Below are 16,070 nucleotides of genomic sequence, written 5' to 3'. Positions count from 1 at the left end.
GGAATGCAAAGGGGTGGCACGGACAATGAAGGAACCCCTGGAGGGCATCAGCAGAGGGTGGGTGACAGGTAGCAAGGAAAATATAACCAGAAACTGAGTAAGTTGCTTGAGAACAGCAGGCAGAAAGTGAAATTGGGTTGAAAAAAGTGAAAGGGAAAGATAAAAGGAAAACAACAGAACCAGGGAGAAAGAGAGAACAAAGAGAGAAAACCAGACTGTGAAATCCACCTGAAAAGATAAGTGAGTTCCTCGCTCTGTATCTCTCACTGCAGCGAATATTTGGAGGATTCGACTTGCTGCCTAAGGCAAATTATGTTAAGTAATGGGGAGGATAATGGGGTTTACACATGGAGGGATCTTCTTTCCTCCCTGCTGCTGGTTCAGTAACAAGTGTGTGTCTTTACATGATGTCCTTTTTATAGAGAAGGGCTCCACAGTACATCATGGATTATATAGAGAATGTAAGGGCCACAAGGGCTTGGTCCAGAAAAGGCAGCTGAATGCATTCAAAAACATTTCAATGTTTAAAAAAGTTGTGTGTTCCTATTGTTGTTTGAATTTTTATTTTTTAAATAAAGATTCTGTTTGGATCTATTTTAGAGATGAATTCTGATATATTCCAAGGCTACTCTCCCCTCCTCTATTTCTCTCTTTCTGTCACAATCAATACATTCATCCCTTTTCCTCATGCTGTATTTCAGATTAGTGTTCTCTTCCGTTGATTTCTCTCCTACTTCCTAGCTCATAGGATTTTCTTTTCCCCCTTCCTTCCTTTATATTTCTCTCTTCTCTTCACTTTGCTTATCCATTTCCCTTCCTCTCCTCACCTTTGTTTCTTCCTTTTCTCATGAAATCTCCCTGATCCACATGAGGATTTGATTTTTTACCTTTATTTCTCCTTCTCCCTCTTTCTCTTCATCCCTAAGCGCTTTCCTCAATGCCAAGCACAATTCCACCTTTAATTATTACCCTCTATAAAATCTCTCTTTTCTCCTGCCTCCTAATGCATAACATCTCAAATCATCCTACTTCCCCTCATAATCTTGTGTTCACCCCTCTCTAAGTTGCCTTCTTTCCCCTTCGACTTTTCTTGGCATTTTCTTTCCTCTCTTTGTCCCTGCGAGAGTCCCTCCTGCCTTCATCTGCCTCCATTCCCTTCCTTGTTGGCTTCCAGCCTTGCTCCCAGCTTTCCCTTTCTCCAATGCTCCCTCCAGCCAGTATGTCTCTGCCTCTCCCTTCTGTTTTCCCTCCCTTGCTTCTCCCCTTTCCCCTGCCCTGCTAGCTGGATGTCCCCTGCTTCTTCCTCCCATGCAGTCCCAATAAACCATGATATCCCTCCCCTCTAGTGGGAATAAGGAGTGATGGAAGGCTTGGGACCAGGAGGATGGCAAGAACCACTGGGAGAGTGCTGTAGGGGAAGAGAGAGAGACAACAACCAGAAAACAGCTGAAAATCACACTAGAAAAAGTAAGGATGTTCCTAGCTACCCGTTGCTGTGATAATGAGCCAGAATCACTGAATATCTGGTCTTCTATTCAAATGCAAACCAACATTTATTCATCTGTCCTGCAGTGGTGCCCAAAGGGTGCCAATCAACCCACAACACGGCAGCGTTATTCTCACACTAGAGGACTTGCAATACTGGCAGCACTTTTGCTTGAAGGCAAAGAGCAGGGGGAAGAGTACAGCATGTGTGCAAAGTTGCCATGCAAGCATTAGGCAGGGGGATTCACAGCTGCATGGTATTTCTTCGTTTTCCACTCACCCTGAAACATGTTGAGATGCTTGCTCACAGAAGAGCCAGGTTGACATCTCTGCCATGAAAATATGCTCAGCAGCTAGATATTCTCCTCCTCTCTCCACTGCTTCCCACAGCTGAATGCCACACACTCAGTAACAATTACCCCCCATATTCAGGAAAGCCTAACCCCTGGTTCAGATACATGAACTGGGCAGAAGGAGAGTAAGTCCAGATAAACCTTAATTAGAGACTATCATATTCTCACACAGTGGAGTCTTAAGGTATGCCCATTTTGCCATTCCCTTTGGGCCTAGAGCCACAAGAAAACAAATAACTAGAATAAAGAGTGACAGACTGCCTTTTCTAGGTACATCTCCTGGCCATGTATCAGTGTGAGCCTGCTGTACCCTTTGCTGTATGTTTGTCAGGAGAAGCTAAGTAAAGGTTGTATTCACTGCTATTTGCCCTGGTTCTGTGATATGCAGCTAGTGTGAAATTCAAAGACAACTTAGAACGCTACTGCCAATCCCACTAATGACATTTTCCCCTCCCTTTGTTTAGTACAAAGCAAATCATACCTCAGGTGCTTAATTTTCTTCTAAAAAAAAAAAAAAAATAAAGACATTAAACGTATTTGCTTTTTGGATCCCAAGTAATCCATCTCTGATGCGGTGGTTCTGACTTCCTAGCGACTGCCTGTCTAGAAATACTTGTGAAAGCAGCTCTCTGAGACACAGACATACCTTCAGGATCCAGTTTGAGTACTTCCTGTGCTGCAAATCGGTCGTGAAGCAGAAGGGTCGCTGAGTAGACTTTGGTCCTTACAATTGCAATTGCTTTCTGAAGAGCAGGAAGTTTCCTCAGGCGGCAAAAATATGTTAGCTTCATCAGCAAGACAGCACAGATTGAGGCTGCTGGCACTTAATACATGTTAATTGACAGGAATCCCAAGTTACCCATCCAAACTAGCTCTTCTGAAAGCAATGCTCTGTATACCCTGCCTCTCTCAAACCTTCCACAAGTCTTGACCAACTCCTGTGGCACCAGGCTACTTGTGGAGTGAACTGGTGAAACAACGACAGAGGCTTTTGCGGTGCTGTATTTCAAAGACATAGTAAAGAAGAGGAAAACAACACGAAGTAAAGCGACCTATGCTGTCTTTTCTAGTGCCTTGCCTGAGTGATAGCCGAATCACTGGATTTCTCTGCCTACTCTTCCTTATGCAAACAAGGGGAAGTGATACTTAGTCATTATTATAATATCTAGGGATGCAAATTACTGTGTCAATGATTACTGTTTGTTCTCAAAATACATTCCGTTTCCCTTTATCCCATTTACAACACGGGATTAGTCACTTCCAGTGTTACAGAATCATAACCATTCATTCCTTGAGATGATGTATTAGTTTCCCTAAAAAGAAAAGCATCTCTTAGAGGTAGGCCATTGTTCAATGGTAGGGCATACAGGATCAAGTTGCTTAGATACTAGGGTGATGGAGCCTGTTAAGGACAGAGGTGACCAATAAACAGCACTAAAAACTGCATAATATATCGAGGATACAGCAAATGCTTGTCTAATGTAACATCTGATGGCTAATGAGGATTTGTAACTCATTTGTAAGAACAGCTTTATTTTTTGCAATGATACTGATTGCATCAGGAATTTCATACTACTACAGAATAGTACATAAATTAAAATCATACACAACTATTAGCACACATTAGCGTGCTTCCTTGAATGGGAATTCTACAAACTGAGGAAACATCTTCAAGAATCAACCTACATTGACATGTTTTTGCAAAGAAGTTTATCACAGCTATATGGGTATTAGACAGTGCCAACATCTCCCTCACTGAATCTGGGATGGTAAAAAGTCTTTGATTTCTGTCTTCACGCTGCCTTAGCAAGGAAAGAAACTGTTTTCTTAAAATTGGGCTGAATATCGAATGAGCTTTAATCACTGAGATACAGAAGACAGTTACTGGGGTTATGGTTACACACAAAATTGCAGAGATTGAAATGAAGACTGGAAACTGATACAATTCTTCAAGCCTATATCTGTCTTAGACCAGGTTCCATATGCACTTCTTCTAGGTAAGAGGTAAACAGTGGCTATATGTCTTGACTCTTACATGGTTTTCACACCATTCCACAGGTCGTTCTCCTTAGCAAACGAAGACAACACAGTTAAGATGAAATCCTCAAAAAGTAGGTGCATGACTCATTATGAATATACCTTCAGAAACATTTGTCAATTGTTCCTTGTCATACTGAGAGGAATTTTCAAACAGGGTCCTCCCAACGTCTGCGTGGAATCCATTTTATGCAGTATTTTCATTAACAACCTGTGACAAGGGAATAAAGAGCACTCATCAAATCTGCAGACATCATCTAGCTGGGAGAGGATGCAAACAGTTTGGTGGATGGGCTGAGAATTCAAAACCATCTTGCTAAATTGGAGAAAATCAGCGACTCAGTAAAGTACAAAGTGCTACACTTAAGAGAAGGAAATCAAAAGCACAAAGAGAAAATGGGGAATAAATGGCCAGACAGCAGCACGGCAGAAAGGCAGCTCAGGGTGTGAGCTATGGACTGAATAGGAGTCAACAGTATGATGCTGGTCCAAAAAAAGGCAAAGCTAATGCTGGTTGTTGGGTGTGTGACACATCAGGTAACTGTTTTGCTCCTCCTTGCATTGGGAGGGCTGTACACAGACCAAAGATTTCACAGCTGAGCAGCAAATCTGAGAAGAGGTTTTGAAAGCGTGTCCTGTGAAGAAAGATTCAGAATGGTTTAAGAAAGGTGAGGCTACAGAATAGCATGGACATTGTTGGCTTATCAAAGTGAAATGTTTTCACTGACCACTGGGAGCAGGACAAGAAAACATTTCTGCTTAAGGTCAAAGACTGTAGTAATACATGAAAACTGCTGCTGTTTAGAATCATAGAATCACAAGGTTGGAAAGGACATACAAGATCATCCGGTCCAACTGTCCTCCCATCACTGTAGCTACAGCAAAACACTTTAGTTTAGTTACAGTGTCGCTCAACATGTGACAAACTTCATCAGGGATACTGCAGGTTTGCTCAGGCCTGCCAGTGGGCAGCTAATGTAGCATGAAGATGGAAACAAGCCCAAGGCGTATGTCTAGGGTGGCCACAATTGAATTGTGCCACCCCAGGAATGAAAACAAGATGATTTATTTTGTTACAAAGCCTGGAGATGGCAATATTTAGTTTGACAGTGAGGGCAGAGCAACTTCCTTCTATCTACCAAATTAGAGAGAAACCCTGTGGCAGCTGGTGCAAAAAGGCCATGAATTAAGTCCCCAGCCTCTTCTGAAGCTGTTTCTGAACATCTTGGTGAGGAGATCCCAGGAGGTTTCCAGGGAACAATAAAAAGTGCCTAAGCTCTCACCAGTGCAGAGAGTCTCCGCTTTCATTCTCTTGCGCCTTGCCTACATCCATGTGGACATATTGTGTTTCCGTAGCCACCAGTCTCCGTTGTGATTTAACTTGAAATAAAAATTGACAAATTTTTCCTCCACTTTTTCAGTTCTCCCTAGAGCTGTCTGCAGTTCCTTTGAATACTGGAGCTTTGAATTTCATTAAGGAAACAAAACAATCAAAAACACAGAACAGTTTGGGAACCCACTGAGTTTTTTACTGTTTCTCAACTTGGAGAAGTAAAGTATAGTAAACAAGGTTCTGCTATCCTCCACTGGCCACATTTAGATAGTAATGTGTCCTTTCTTCTAGATGACGTGGGAGTAGAAGATATATATTTGTCTTTTAAAACAATCGAGAAACATAAGGTTCTAGTTAAAGTTGTCAGTCTGGGATGCTTTACAGAACTCCATTATCACTTAAGAAGCAGCATCCTCTGCAGCAGACCTCTAGCTGGAAGGATGCAACAAGCCTGAATTATGCTCTTTGCTGTGGAATAAGGAAGACAGATGAGATATTGCAGCAGAGGAGTGAATGGCTCAGTGGGCCAGGGACTTCACTGGGCATGTAGCAGGAACTAGGACTTATTGCACTTGCCATGTAAAATCATAAAAATTGGAAAAGACATCTGAAATCATCTAGATCAACCATCACCCCACCATACCCACTGACCACATCCCTCAGTGCCACAGCCACACATTTCTAAGGCCTCCAGGGACGGTGACTCCACCACCCCCCTGGGCAGCCTGTGCCAACACCTCACCACTCTTCCTAAGAAACTCCTAATATTCAACCTGAACCTCCCCTGGCACAGCTTAAGGCCTGACACCATGGGGAAATCATTCCACCTGGCCCTGGGTCACAGCATCTCCAGCTACAAAATCAGATCACAATCCTGGCTTTTCCTTATGAATAACTAACTTTCTTTATAAGTAACTTAGAGACCTAAAAGATGATAAGTACTTGATGGGAGATAAAACATGCTCCATGACCCTCTTGTTTTTGTAACAAACACATTTCAGAACTCCAATAGCTAGGTAAAACAGTTACAGGTGCTATTATTCCTAAGGGAATAAGTGCTTCAAAGTGTGCTGCTAGAGCAAAAAAGAAGCAATTCATTCCATTGACTTAACCACATTAATTAGCATCTAACCTGTAGTAATTTAATTGCAAAAATTGCAAAATTAAAAGTTAGCAAAGCAGCCATCAGTGTTCATGACACCGCAGCTCTTTCATACAGAAAAATGATCGTATCTGAAGCACCCCATGGAATTAACACAGCACTCACTGACTGGAAACAGGTTTTTTTCAGACCTTGTGGATTATAGTTAACTTCATCCATTAGCAGTAGCTCGCTAAGGTCACAAACCAGTCCACACCAGCACTCACTAGACTGAAAGGATGTGCTATAGCCCAAAAAAGCAGAGATCCCCTAAGTGACAGTGACTGACGTGTCAAAGAGGTGCCTTGTGATCACAGTTCAAGGGAGTGCACCTTCCAACAGTTGAGCACTTTGATACATAAGCAGAGAAGCAATGCAAGACCACAGATGGAGCCGTTTCATCCAGGGACCTGATTCTCAGTGCACACAGAGATTCCCTTGCAATTAATTGGCTTCTCATGTTGTGACGCTGCCCTTCCACTCGCAGGCTGAAGCTCACCCAACAGCCCCGACATGCTGCCACGTGTTGAAGAAGATAACAAATATTGATCTGTTTTACTCTCTTTCTGCAAATGCCCACACAATTTCGTTTAGCTGAGGAACATTTGAATTGCGGTGGAGATCCAGTACCTTTGTGGCTGGGTTGCTTTTTTTGTTTCCCTGAGATCGGCTGGAGCTTAAGAAACAATGTTCCTTTTGTAGCTCTGGGGCTTTGTTCCCATCATCTTCCAAGAATCGTTTTTCCATTCTAAGAATTATCGAGTGCTGAGCTGGTTTCTGAGATGGCAGAGTAGATGAACTTGACCTGGAACACACTGATCCTGTTGAATATTTCTGATGAAGTATCCAGTTGTTTTATTTCAGTTAGGAACAAGAAACTTCATTTCTTCAAGGTGAAAATGTCTCATTTAAATCATCCTAAGAACACGACCACAAAGCTCGGCTCTTCAGATTTGTCAGAATAAGCCCACACCGGCCTGCTGGCACTTACCCTCCCTAATAACACCATTTCTCTGTGCAGGCAGTTGTTTGTGAAACTCAGCTTAGTCCTTTCACAGCACCCTCTTAGCACTTTCCAAAAGCCATTTAGCACTTAGCACAGTAAGCAATATGTGGCCAAGAAGATGGGAATATAAGAGGGAAGTATTAGGGACTACTGCTGTTTGAGGGAATTTGTGTGTTAAAGCAGATGATAATATCAGAAACAGTAATTAGGTACTGTGGCAGACAGCAAAGAATAGGGCTAAGTATCTCCAGACTCCAATTTTGACACCTTTCTAACCAAATCAAAATCAGCAGTTACTGGAGCTCAGTGGGATCTTTGTACTTATTCTGAGCATAATTTGTTTAACCTTTGTATCTTCTGAAGAACCGGTTGGTCATCCAGTTATTTTCCCCTTTAAATAAGTATGAGCTACACAAGTAAAAAAAAGTGCCCATGAAACAAATACCTGTTAAGAGGGATATGATGTAAGCCACCCATTAAAAGCCTCCTGGTTTGTTCTATCGCACAGAGAGTTTGCGTGCCCATGATTCAGACTTCAGAGCATCAGTAAGTTTTCCAAGCCCAGTACTCTGCCTGCTGCTTTGAGCTGCCAGTGGGCACTCAGCAGTGGTTGGGAAAGCCCTGCCCACGCCTTCCATGGCTTGGACAGCTCAGTCGTGTTGTCCTTAACAATCCCGTGTATTTCTGTCCTTCATATTTCAGTTCACAGACTGTTTTCTGTTTAGCTTCAACCAAATGCAATACACAAACTTAGCCCACTCAGCTCTGCTGGCACATTTTGAACCCCTTCTCCTCGTGATCTTTCACAACTTAGCACTAACATACCATTCATCTTCTCTGCTCCTGGTTCTGTAGAATTTGCTCCCTCCATATGATCTGGAGACAAGTTGGCAGCCCAAGGGGCATCTTCAGTGTAGAAACAGCAGATCCAAATACGTCCACATTAAAGATAAAACATTAAAGTTACAGACAATGCATTGGCACTGGTGACCAGCTCTCGTGCACATGAAGAACCTGTGAGGATGCCCTTGTGCACCTCCTTTTCCCCTCCATACGACTCAGATGATCTCCTACCGCACACAAGGCCTTGCCAACTGTGTACGTGTTTGCCAGTTCAGTCTGCCTCCACCAAGAACATTAATGTGCGAAAGCTTCCTACTTACCTGTACAAGGTTGATCACTGCTGGAACATAGAGCTTTCCTCTCGCTCAGGTCCTACAACCCTCCTATAAATCCCGCTTTTCACAACGGTGGGGAACAAACCTGTGGAAACTGGATTAACTCCACGCTTATCTTTTATTTCCAAGCCCTGCTTAGATTCCAGTTTAAAAGAGTAGGTGGTATAGCAAAAGATAGCGGTTCGATACCATTCAGAACGTGACTCAAAAGACCACAGAAGTGGAAAGAATGAATTCCTCGCTTATCCCATCCTCCTGCACTGCAGCTCCTGCAGGGAACAGATGACACGACACCATCAACATAAAGGTGCACAGCGAGCAGGAGTGCTTCTCTCTGCATGGCCACATTGCTGTCGGAGCATTGGAGATGTACCACAGCCAGCTGACAGCAAGGAGCTCCTACTGGTACAGCCATGGCTACTGGGGCTCAGTGCTGGGCCTTTCCCCAGTCCCTTGGCAGGTCTGTAGTAGCTCTTGCTACCCCTGTCAGTATCCAAGCTGCCAACTAAAGCAAGCTCTGCACTGTGAACCAATGCTACAGCTGGGGTAAGCACTGTACGGACTGAGGGTACCAGCTTTCCCAGGTAACAAACACAAAACCTGCTGGAGAGCTAATTGGGATCCTCAGTTACTTGGGATCCTCAGTTACCTGTTCCTTTCACGTTTACATCTGCTTCTGCATCCAGCAGGGTTTGGGTACTACGCGGGGCAGCTCTACTCAGCTGGCTTTTGTTGGCTTTGATCTTTAAATACAAGGGGAAGGTTCATACAGTCGCAGAACCACAGACGGGCTTGGGTTGGAGGGACCTTGAAGCCCACGCAGTCCAACCTGCAGGGATGGGGCACCCACAGCTCTCTTGCAGCTGTGCCAGCGCCTCACCGCCCTCTGCAGAAGAACCTTTTCCTAACACCCCACCTGGCCGTTCCCATCCCCATGCCATACTCTGGGGTCCTGTCGCTGCCACCAGAGGGCACGGACCCCCACCCAGCCCCGAGCCGCGATGATGGCGGCGCACCCAGCCCCGCCCTCCGCCCGCTCGCCATCTCCATGGCCGGGCCGGTGGCGCCCTCTGGCGGCGGCGGGGTGGAGCCGTCCCGCACGAGGCTGAGAGCGATGTAGTACCGACCTCCGGCCGCCAGGGGGCGCCGCCTCCCCGGGCTGTGCCTTCTCTGCGTCACCGCCCCACGCTCCAAGATGGCGCCTGCTGTCCCCCACTGGTGCTGGGACGGAGAGCACTGGGACGGGTTTCAAAGCAGAGCAGCCTGTCAGCCCCTGCACTGCCAGCCCTGTGGTTCTGATGAAGAGATGCCGTTTTGCACTGAAAACACAAAAGGAAGAGAAGCAGAGGATAAAGGCTAAGCTGCCATCCTGATTTCCAAGCAGGTTTTACCTCCACGGCTCCAATAAATCACGAAGGCAACATGAGAACCTGAGTGCCGATGCAGCCGGGCCGTGTGGCAGAGCATCGTGCTGCTCCACTTCCATAGAGCCAGAGGAGACACAGCAGGATGGGGAGCTGAGTGCCTCGTCCTCCCCTCACCTCTCACCAGCCTTCGGAGCTGACAGATGTTTCCTCCGGGCCTGTTATTTCAGACACCTCCACCATTTATACATCCAAGCGAGCCGTGTGGGTGGAATGGGATGTCACAGACAGGCTGGAAATAACTCAGGCTCTGATACCTACTGGCCTGTGTGGAAACTCGGAGATGAGATTGAATCACGTTACACACGGCTGGCAAATGCACCGAGATGCACAGATGGAGCAATGGTGGGTTAAAGCGAGGTTGAGGCGTTCTGTGCTGAGTGCCAGCATGGACTCCACAGCAGCACCGTGCTCAGCAGAACCAGCCTGGCTCAGCCTGCATGGCTGCTTTGTCAACACACAGAGTAGCATATGGAGGAACAACACTATTTAGAAGGATGTGTAGTTTCCTATACGATCATCATTAGAACTGGACAGAGCGGGCCAAGATGTGTACTCAGGTGAACTCAGAGCTTTCTGCTTTGCTCCAAATACAGAACCCAGAGGGTTTCTGCTGCTTGGTCATTTCCCTGAGCGCCGGCTGGTTTCCTTTGGGCACATCTCAGAACCTGCACTCGTTGTGAGATGTTAATATTTTCCAAGGCTGTCCTGTCTGTCCATGCCAGCCCCTAGAGGACAGGGAGAAGCAATGGGACAAGGGCCCGGGCACGCTCAGCCCCACCCTGTGTCTACCAGCACGACATCCATAGCTGCCAATGTAAACGGCATGAGCAGGCACCTCCATTCACAGCCCTGGAGTGGCAGCCATCAGTGAAGAGCAGCAGTTTTAGTGGCTTGCAATGAGCTAAAAACAGGGTTTTGGTGGAAGACTCGAACTCCTGGAGCATATTCCCACGTTGAGGGAGAAGATATCCATGATTGCTGTCAGAGCTCCTGCTGTAGCACAGCTTTGGCACATCATATCTGCTTCAAAAGCTTTTTATTTTTCCTAAAAGTGACCCTCTAGGGTTTGTTTTCTCTTACCTGAGTTCCTTCCAAACATTGGTCTCAGCTTCACTGCTCTCTTAAAACACTTACAAAGACTTCAGCCAAAGGTTTTCATTTTAGGTTGTTGAACAAGTCGTGTAGCCAGGACTCAAAACCTTTATGCTGGTAATGGTGCCATGTCCTAAGGGGATTAATTTGCCTACCTCACACTGTGGGACTTCCCTTCTCCCAGATGCCTCAGTCCAGACTCCCCATGTTTCAGCCTCCTCCTCTCCCAGGAATAAAATGCTGCTGCTCTGAAAAACACAGGTGAAATTGTAAGTGGCACAGCAAGAACAAAACCCCGGGCCTTGAGCTGGTTTGCTCTCAGGCAGCTCATTTCAAACCTGACTGTCCAGAAGTTTGAATTAGATCAGTGCGATAAGCAGCAAAGAGCCATTCGCTCTGGGAGGGTGTTAGGTCCATTGGTTCTCACAACGTCCCGGTGTGCTTGTGCAGCTCCTCTGATCCTGGACAAGCCCTTTGCTGTAGTGGAAGAAATAACACGTGATGTAATTGTTGTTTGGCGGTGTGTTCGGTAGGTTTTTTGTCTTGTTTTAAAAACAGGCCTCCCTATTGCCCTGCCACTGCTTTCCAGGAAACTTGGTGTTTATTAAGCACTCTGTACATTTGTAGCTCCCTCTAAATGAATAATCAATAGCAATGATAACAGCAGCAAAGTGCTTAGCCCAGCACTGGTAATAATTCATGGCTGCTAACTCCTTGATAAGGTCACTCCCATACACATGTGCCACATCTCCATACAGGGAGCAGAACAGAAGATATTTGTCTTACCAGAAAGAAAGGAAACACTGAGAACATATTCCTTCCAGCAGGTAACAATGCTGGACAACAGCCTGAAGAGCTCTCAGAAATCTATCACGGAGCCTTAACCCCAACACTGAGCTCTGCAAAGCACTTCTTCTAGGAAGTTAGAATCTTTGCAAGCATCTCCTTGATAAGAGTATCCTTTTGTTCATCTCTTCTCACAAACACATGAGAAAGGGGAAATTCCCAGTGGGTTAAAGCACAGAGAGAGGAGCTGGTGCAGCTGTGACTGTATTGGTAGTGCCACCATTGAGCTGCAGTTAACAGGACAAAGCCTGGGCTGCACAGCGCTCCGAGCTGTGTTAGGACCCCACTTACTGCAGCTCTCCTACTTAGAATGCCCCACAGCTCTTTGGGCAGGTAGGCAGAAGGGCTTTAAGATTTTTACAGTGATGCCACTGACAGTAACCAAACCTATGCCATTTAAAAATAGCTCGTGTGCAACCAATGGCTAAATATCAGCTCACCACCCCCCACCTTCCAGCAAAGTGGTTCCCTTGGTGGTGGAGCTGTGGCAGACAGCTGAGGTTGGCTCCATGCAGTCTGCTTCTCTTCCACCACGTCCCTTTAATCCTGGTTTAGGGTTCACAAATGGTTTCTGCCATCTGCCTGGCCTCCACTGTGACCTCTCCAAGGAGTTCACCAAGAGACGGGAGGTTGCAGACATAATCTCTTCCCTGCCCTTCTCCATCAGGAAGCCCAGCTTTACAGTCACCTTTGGGCTTTTTCTTTGCCTTACTTCTGCAGTAAATCAAGTCCATCTGCACATCAATTCCTTCCTGTCAGCTTCTTCCCCCACCTGTGCCCACTAACCTATCCTCAGATCCAGCAATCTTCAGCATGGGAAGAATCCTTAGGATCCCAAAGGGAGTGTCCCACCGTTAAATAATAATCATGCAGAACTAATCACTGGGGGCTGGCAAGGACTTGAAGTCTTTAAAGCCATCTTCCCTCCCATCCCGAGGTGGAGTCACCCAGACAGAGCAAAGCTGTGCTGCTCCGGACCGGGATGCTCAGCCTCCCCAGCAGCCCCCTGCGACCCAGCAGACCTTCCTGGGAAGAAAGCGCTTCCCTGAGTGCAGCCCAAACCCTTTTCTCCTGCAGATTAGGGCAATTACCGCTTGTCCTTCTCCTAGAGGATCAGGAGAACAATCGATCACACTCTGCTTTGTAGCAACCTTTTATATAATAGCAAGACAGCTTTTAGAGTAACTGAAAAAGAGGCGTTTGCTCACTTGCAAAGTCAGGACATTCCCTGCCAATGAACATTCTTTGTTGGAGATCCTTTGCCAGCATAGGCTGAGCACTAAGCCCCACAATCTGCATTTTCCTTTTGAATGACTCCCGCAAAATAAACCAAATATCACATCCAAAGAGATTTATTACATCCCTTCCAAGGGCGAAACATTCCTCAGCTGCATTCCACTTCTGTCTTTTGTGCTTAGGAAAGGGGAAAAAAAAACTCTCTCTGTGATGCCTCTGGATCCCACCCCTCCAGGGCTTCTGTCATTAATAAAGGCGTGCAGCCGGAGCCAGATTTCAGGCTACTTCTGAATGGCTGGCGCGGGGCTCCCGGGGAGAAATCCTGCCTCTGCGAGAGGGAGAAGAAATCGTGGCACCGCGCTTCTCACTGCCGACACCTTTTGTTGCTCCGAGTGACGCCCTGTCCCTGTGGCACAGCTGCCAGAATGGATCTTCTCACTTCCCAGCTGCTCCGGCTTCCCTTGCTCCTGCATGATGCAAGAGTTTGCAATGGTTTTTGGGAGCTCGGACGTGCTCTCAGGGACGCAGCTTGAAGCGATGGCTCCCCCGGCTTTGCAATGAAGCTTTTATCCAGATGTGTAAAGGAGGATACGCACAGACGGAGGGCGAGGGGGTGAAACCTCTGTTATGTTATCTGAGCTTAATTAAGCTTCTCCCTGGGCAATCACTAATTGATTGACCCCAGGACTACTAAAGGGAGCAAATTTGCCAGAGCTCATTAGAAGTGCAAAGACAGGAATTGTATTTCTTTTCCATTTCAGAGATGAATATATCTCTGGCTGCTGCCTTGCAGTAAATAACTCGTGAAACCAACACTTTCTCAATGAATGCTGGTAGGTGGATTTGGCTGCTTAAAGCCAAACGAGAGAAGAGATGCATCCTCACATGCCCTTTTATCATCACTGTATGCCACCATTCAAAGATATTGCCAACTTAAAGCCCTGATACTCCTTTCTGCTCCAGCCCAGGCTGTGCTAACTGACCTGTAAGCAGTCCCAGTGGGCATCAAACCCCTTTTGGTTGCACATTTATCAAAAATGACTAAAAACAAACAAAAAACCCAAAGCAAAAAATCTGTTTATCTGCTGTGAGATGTGGCCATTGCAGCCAGTAGCTCTGCAGCAACACTGGGAATCTCACACCACGTTATTCAAAAAGCAAAAGATGCTGTGCCTGCAGGAAGCAGCAGGTGAGAGAAGCAACCCTTTGTGAAGCATCACCCCATCCTGAACCTCCTACCTTACAAAAAGCCTCTGAGATCGTTCCAGTCCAACAGCATCCAGATCCACCTTCTGCCACTCAGCCTCACCCAGATCCTCAACAGCTCAAAGCAGAACTTGCCCAGAGCAGGTCCCATTATAAACACCTGCAGCTCAGGGCACTGCTTGCAGACTTCCCCCACAAACACTGACTTCAGCTCCTCGTTGGTGACGTGTGACCCTAATGAGCTGCTGGCCAGGTGACAGAACGTAGCTGAAGGCCAACCTTCTAAACCTGCCTGGCCAAAGTCTTTCGTGCTGCTTATCTTTCACAGTGGTTCCAATGAGACTTAAGCCAGTTCAGCTGGGCATTTAAGGTGTGAAGGGAAAGCCCCAGCACACAGCAACCTGTGGGAGCTGCGCAGGTGCTCCCGTCAGCTGCTTCCCCTTTTTCCTCCATCACTACAGCAGGCTGTTGTCCTATTCCCTCATGCTCTCCACACCTGGACAAGATGCTCCTGTCTCCCTCCTGAAGATGTTTCTGTGCATTCTGAGAAGTTCTGCAGACAGTTTAGTAGAACATTCAGCCATGGGTGACTGACATCTCTCCTGCATGGTGAACAATGCTTTGCAGTCATGGCTGCCTCTCCCCATCTGTGTTTGTCTTCAGCACCCTGAGTTGCTGGCCTATTCCATTATGTTCAACACCAGTTTATAGACTAACACTGCATCCAAAGGATGCTGCTTTGATTATCTGGGGTTATGCCACAGCTGCAAGGGTGAGTCTCAAGGCACACCTATGAGGAATAGAGACCACTATGAGATGATGTTGGTCATCGAGGAAACCTGGCCCTGCAGAAGATGATGTTACTGAGGGAGGAGGTGAAGCTTTGTGTCTCCTCTCTGGAGCGTGTGGGTTTCTCCATGCTAAGACCCTCATGGCCCTCCCCCTCCTGCCTGCTCTGGAAGCTTTCTGTTCTCTGTCCTCAACCACACCCACTATTTAACCATTTAGACATAAAAATCCAAAATAAAAACCACCCAACCCACTAGAGAGAGGCTTTGCTCCAGAGGGGTAATTTTAAAAGTAAGTGTTTGAGGTCAGCGGGTAATTGTAACATTGGGACTACGTGAGCCAAGACAAAAATAATCTGCTGGGTATCTGGTCAAGGAGCAGCGGATGGCAGCCTGCTGTGAGGGAGGGACGACTCCCACGGGTGGGTACCCAGATTTCCTCTGTTGCCATGTAAGGGCAGAAATGAGTCTCCTAAGTGCCTGGCTCTGCTGTGTGCTGCACCTGAGGGAGCAATGCAGGGGGTAGGGGGGACCTTTGTCATGTTTGTTTGGTTTGTCATTCTGGCATCCCCATCACCTGGAACTAACAGTGCTAATCATAAGGTGGGACAAAGCACCAGAAGCCCACAGAAAACTGTGATTTTCCTGGCTCTGGAGGTAGCACGGATAGAACACTGGGCACTTCCCCATCTCTGTAATTCCAAGGACTGAGTTGCTCTCACGTTTGCTCTCAGATAAATGTACCATTAAAATCAGGCTTGTTTTACTGTGAAAAAGTTAAATATAAAAGGAGGGAGCACACCTGTACATGCGTGCTGCTGGCCAGAGCTATAGAGCTGTACCCGAATCAATGCCACTTGTGCTTGCCTTGCAGAACACCCAGCCAAAAAGTTCTCTTCAGTTTTCACTGCCGTTCAGCATTTCCCCTTCCCAAACCACTGT

The 16,070-nt window shown here is 46.5% G+C and overlaps 1 long non-coding RNA gene across 3 annotated transcripts; it reads right to left on the bottom strand.

The window, feature by feature from the left end:
• Positions 1 to 3,677: 3,677 nt before the first annotated feature.
• Positions 3,678 to 14,843, bottom strand: LOC107314849 (uncharacterized). 3 transcript variants are annotated; one of them, XR_014947129.1, is made up of 5 exons: positions 13,512 to 13,700; positions 11,391 to 11,529; positions 11,208 to 11,300; positions 3,978 to 4,086; positions 3,678 to 3,905 (listed from the first exon to the last, which is right to left on the bottom strand). It is a non-coding gene; the product is annotated as an uncharacterized LOC107314849 (long non-coding RNA). The 3 variants fall into 3 exon arrangements; XR_001555646.3 differs by having other exon boundaries at positions 3,678 to 4,086; XR_014947130.1 differs by lacking the exons at positions 11,391 to 11,529; positions 13,512 to 13,700 and adding an exon at positions 14,374 to 14,843 and having other exon boundaries at positions 3,678 to 4,086.
• Positions 14,844 to 16,070: the final 1,227 nt, after the last annotated feature.

This window comes from Coturnix japonica, chromosome 5 (assembly GCF_054131305.1).
Source record: "Coturnix japonica strain WE chromosome 5, WE-NBRP24, whole genome shotgun sequence".
Taxonomy (NCBI): Eukaryota; Metazoa; Chordata; class Aves; order Galliformes; family Phasianidae; genus Coturnix; species Coturnix japonica.
The sequence above is the reverse complement of the archived record's forward strand: the minus strand, read 5'-3'. Positions and strand labels throughout refer to the sequence as shown.